This window comes from Panthera uncia (genome assembly GCF_023721935.1).
Source record: "Panthera uncia isolate 11264 chromosome A1 unlocalized genomic scaffold, Puncia_PCG_1.0 HiC_scaffold_17, whole genome shotgun sequence".
Taxonomy (NCBI): domain Eukaryota; kingdom Metazoa; phylum Chordata; class Mammalia; order Carnivora; family Felidae; genus Panthera; species Panthera uncia.
This window is the reverse complement of record NW_026057577.1, coordinates 36,704,043-36,710,042: the sequence shown is the minus strand read 5'-3', so window position 1 is coordinate 36,710,042 and position 6,000 is coordinate 36,704,043.

The following is a 6,000-nucleotide window of genomic DNA, read 5'->3' as shown; positions in this document are numbered from 1 at the left end:
TTTTATTTAAAGGACATCTAGACTCTAAGTGAAGGAAACCCATTTACTAAACCTAGAACATCCACCAGTGAAGGCACTTCTGAAACTCTCTCTGGGGTGGTAGGTACTGGGTGAACACCATTTTTATGCCCTTCTCCCAACTTGACAGCACACATAGGAACAGGGCTCAGGTGCTCCACCTGGCTTGCATCTCAGCAAACTCTGGTCCTCTAGCCCTCACCAGCTTCAGCTATCCTCACAAGGTGGCCCCCTATCCATGCTCATCCAAGTTCCATCCATCCTACCAATGCTGCTCTGGTAATACATCTTGGGAAACCCCCAACATGTACTCACAAGTGTTCTAGGCATTTTTTCTAAGTGATGTGGGCATAAGTACCCGGAACATACCTGGCCTGCACCTACTTCAGCTCCAGATGTACTACAGAGGCACCCCCTGTGTTAAGTGCCCAGGTCAAACACACCTAAGATACAGATGTCCCACAAGGAAAGCCTAAGTGCACAGCTCTACAGGACACAGTAGTCCAAACCCACTTCGTATCCAGCTGTCCCACCAAGGCATCACCTATGTGGAGCACCTGCCATAGCTCCAGTTGCCCCACTGGGAGTGTCCAGCATGGCGGGGGGGGGGGGGACCCTGGGATCCACCAGCCCACACCTGCTTTAGCTCCAGATGTCCTGCCAGAGTGCCTACTGCACAGACTATCCCAGTCATACTTGCTACAGTTACACATGGTGTCCTGGGACACCCCAACCCACATCCACTACAAGTTTCCAGGCACATACGATCTACACAGGGGGCATTCCTACACAAGTCCTCTCCTTCAAGACTAGGAGAGGTAGTTGTCTCCTTTAAGCCATAAAAATAAACACATAAAATCAAACAAAATGAGGACACAGAGGAATAAGCTTCCAAATCAAAGAACAAAACAAAACTCAGGAAAAAAGGAAACAAAAACCACAAAAGCCAAAACACTAATTGAAACAGAGATAAGCAATCTACTCAATAAATAGTTCAAAGTTATGGTTGTAAACACCCTCAGCAGACTTGAAGGAAAAGTGGGTGAATGGGTGAATTCAGTGAGAATTTCAACAAAAAAGAGCAAATATTTAAAAAAAAAAAAACAGAGTTGAAAAATACAGTGACTAAATTGAAAAATAATCTAGAGGGATTCAACAGCAGATTAGATCATACAGAATGGATCAGTGAGCTAAAAGGTGAATGGGGGAGCCTGGGTGGCCAGTCAGTTAGGCGTCAAATTTCAGCTCATGATACTGCATGATATTCAGCTCATGATATTGCAGCTCATGAGTTTGAGCTCCGCATCAGGCTCTGTGCTGACAGCTCAGAGCCTGGAGCCTGCTTTAGATTCTGTATCTCCCTCTCTCTCCTTCCCTCCCTTGCTCATGCTCTGTCTCCTTCTTTCTCAAAAAATAAATAAACATTAAAAAATAATAACTAACTAGCTAGCTAACTAAATAAATAAAGAAATGCAAATGGTCCAAATTCTCCCTGGCTGAACCTAGAGGGTGTAATGATAAGTGAAGTAAATCTGTCAGAGAAAGACAAATACCGTAAGATATTACTCATCTGTGGAATTTAAGAAATAAAACAAAGAAAAAAAGGGACAAACAAACAAACAAACAAAAAAATGCCCTCTAAAATACAGAAAACAAACTGATGGTTGCCAGAGAGGATTTGGGTAAGGGGATGGGTGAAATAGATAAAGAGGATTAAGGATACACTTATCTTCTTTGGAGAAGTGTCTATTCATGTCTTTTGCCCATTTCTTCCCTGGATTCTTTGTGTTTTGGATGTTGAGTTTGATAAGTTCTTTATAGATTTTGGATACTAACCTTTTATCCCATATGTCATTTGCCTTCTCCCATTCTTCTCCCATTCTGTCAGTTGCCTTTTAGTTTTGCTGATTGTTTTCTTCACTGTGCAGAAGCTTTTCATTTTGATGAGGGCCCAGTAGTTCATTTTTGCTTTTGTTTCCCTTTCCTCTGCAGCCAAGATCAAAGAGGTTTTTGCCTGCTTTCTCCTTGAGGATTTTGATGCCTTCCTGTCTTACATTGAGGTCTTTCATCCATTTTGAGTTTATTTTTGTGTGTGGTGTAAGAAAATGGTCCAGGTTCATTCTTCTGCATGTCGCTATCCAGTTTTCCCAGCACCACTTGCTGAAGAGACTGTCTTTATTCTATTGGATATTCTTTCCTAATTTGTCAAAGATTAAAGAAGACATCCAGATGGCCAACTGACACATGAGAAAATGCTCAACATCACTCATCATCAGGGAAATACAAATCAAAACCACAATGAGATACCACCTGACACCTGTCAGAATGCCTAACATTAACAACTCAGGCAAAAACAGATGTTGGCGAGGATGCAGAGAAAGAGGATCTCTTTTGCATTGTTGGTGGGAATGCAAGCTGGTGCAGCCCCTCTGGAAAACAGTATGGAGGTTCCTAAAAAAACTAAAAATAGAACTTACCCTATGACCCAGCAATTACACTACTAGGCATTTATCAAGCGATACAGGTGTGCTGTTACGAAGGGACACATGCACCCCCCATGTTTATAGCAGCACTATCAACAATAGCCAAAGCACAGAAAGAGTCCAAATGTCCATAGATGTATGAATGGATAAAGATGTGGTATGTATACACACACACACACACACACACACACACACACACACACACAAATGGAGTATTAACTCGGCAATCAAAAAGAATGAAATCTTGCCATTTGCAACTATGTGGATGGAACTGGAGGGCATTATGCTAAGTGAAATTAGTCAGTCAGAGAAAGACAAAAATCATATGACTCCACTCATATGAGAACTTCAAGAGACAAAACAGATGAACATAAGGGAAGGGAAACAAAAATAATATAAAAACAGGGAGGGGGACAAAACAGAAGAGACTCATAAATATGGAGAACAAACTGAGAGTTATGGGAGGGGTTGTGGAAAGGGGGATGGGCTAAATGGGTAAGGGGCACTAAGGAATCTACTCTTGAAATCATTGTTGCACTGTATGCTAACTAATTTGGATGTAAATTTAAAAAAATAAAAAATAAAACAAGTTAATAAAAAAAAAGTACACTTACTTGATGAGCACTGACAAATGTATGGAATATTGTTGCATAATTACAGTGTACAACTGGGACCATATAACACTGTATGATAATTATATTTGAATTTAAAAATTTAAAAATACATTAAAAAATGACACAGGGTGACTGAATGGATAAAAAAAAACACGAGACCCATCTATATGCTTTTTGCACTAGACTCACTGCAGACACAAAGACACATATAGGCTGAAAGTGAAGGACTGGAAGAAGAAATTCAATGCAAATGGAAGCAGGAAATAATGCTGGGGGAGCAAGATGTTTATGAGACAAAGTAGACTTTAAAACAAAAACTGTAACAAGAGACAAAGAAGAACATTACATAATGATAAAGGGATTAATCCAATAAGAGGATACAATAATTGTAAATATCTATGAACCCAACATAGGAGCAATGAAATGCATAAAGCAAATATTAACAAACACAAAGAGATAAATTGATAATAATACAGTAATAGAATGGGATTTGAACACTTCACTTACATTAATACATAGATCATCAAGAAAGAAAGTCAGTGAGGAAACTGGGTTTGAATGAATGACACATTAGACCAGATGGAATTAACAGATACATAGAGAACATTCCATCCCCAAACAGCATAATATGTAACTTTTCAAGTGCACCTGGAACATTCTTCAAGACAGATCACGTTAGGTCACAAACAAGGCTAATAAATTTAAGAATTTTGAAATCATATCAAGCATCTTGTCTAACCACAATATGAAAGCAGAAAATATAAAATAACATGCTACTAAATCGTCAATGGAACAAAAAAAAATCAAAGAGGAAATCTAAAAATAATTGGAGTCAATGGAAATGGAAACACAGTGGTTCACAATCTTTGGGACACGGTGAAAGCTATTCTAAGAGGGAAGTTTATAACAATACATTTCTACATTAACAAACAAGAAAAATCTTAATTTAACCTTACATCGAAAGGCAGTAGAAAAAGAAGCGCAAAGTGAGTAGAAAGAATAAGAAAGATCAGACTGGAAATAAATACAGACAAAAAAGTAGAAAAGATCAATGAAACTAAAAGCTGGTTCTATGAAAAGATAAAAAGAATTGATAAAGCTTTATCAAGACTCATCAAGAAAAAGAAAGAGGTTTAAAATAAATAAACTCAGAAATAAAAGATAAGTTATAACTGACACCAAATAAATACAAAGGATTATAAGGGGATACTATGAAAATTTATAAGCCCAAACTTAGACAATATAGAAGAAATGCATAAATACTTAGAAACAAACAATCTTCCAAGAATGATTAGGAAGAAATAGAAAATTTGAACAGATCAATTCAATTACTGCTACAAATTGAATCTGGTAATCAAAAAACTTTCAACATACAGAAGTCCAGGAATAGATGGCTTTACTACTGAATCCTAAAACATCTAATGAATTTCTACCTATCATTATTCCATTAAGGGGAACACATTCTTACAAAATGTTTCTTCAAGGCCAGCATTACCCTAATTCCAAAACCAGACAAAGGCATTACCAAAAAATAAAAAATAAAATAAAAATTAAAAAAAAAATACAACTGCAGGTCAATGTCCCTGAAAAACATAGATGCAAGAATTCACCATGAAATACTAGCAAATCAATTTCATCAATACTTCAAAAGGATCATTTACCACCATTATATGGGGATTGATTCCAGGAATGCAAAAATGTTTCAAAATCTGAAAATCAATCAAAATAATACACCACATTAAAAAATAAAAGATATATAGCCTATGATCATCTCAGTAGATGTTTTTACAAAATTTAGCATTTAGCATGGTAATAATTTTCAGTGTGTTTAAAAGAGACATACCTAACATAACATAGGTCATATATGTCAAACCCACAGCCTACATCACACTCAATGATGAAAAGCTAGCTTTTCTTCTAAGATCAGTAACAAGACAAGAATGTCCACTTTTATTCAACTGAACACCCTAGATACAGCAACCAGACAAGAAAAAGAAATAGAAAGCATCCAAATTAGTAAGAAAGAAATAAAACTGTCACTATTTGCAGATGACAAGAAACTATACATAGAAAGTCCTAAATACTAGAATTAACAAATGAATTCAATGAAGGTGCAGAATAAATATTCTGCAATATATTTATATTTCAAAATAAATATACAGAAATATGTTGTTTCTATACACTAGCAACAAAGTAGCAGAAAGATAAATTAAGGAACAAATGGTATTATTTATAATATCCGAGATTCAATAGATGAATGGATAAAAAAGATATGGTACACACAAACACATGCATGTACAATCAAGTATTAATCAGTCATAAAAAAGAATGAAATCTTGCCCTTTGGTATAATGTGGGTAGAAGTAGAGGGTGTTGTGCTTAGTGAAATAAATAAGACAAAGAAACAAATACCATAAGATTTCACTTACATGTAAAATCTAAAAAACAAAACAAATGAACAAACAACAGAAACAGAAACATACTCATATGGAACGAACTGGTGGTTGCCAGAAGGAGGGGGGTGAGGGATGAGCAAAATAAGTGAAAGGGATTGAGAGGTATAAACCTCCGGCTATACAATGAGTCATGGTTCTAAAAGTATAGCATAAGGAATATAGCCAATAATAGTGTAATAACTTTGGCAACTACACTTATTGTGGTGAGCATTTCATAAACTACATAGTTGTCAAATCACTATGTCTGGACACCTGAAACTAGTATAAAATTGTATGTCAACAATCCTGCAATAAAAAACAATAATAAATATAATAAAACTTTTGTGGCTTCTTACTAACAAAAATAAATTAAAATAAATAAAATAAAAATAAATTAAGATAAAATTAAATTAAATTAACTTCTGGGGTTCCTGGGTGGCTCAGTCGATT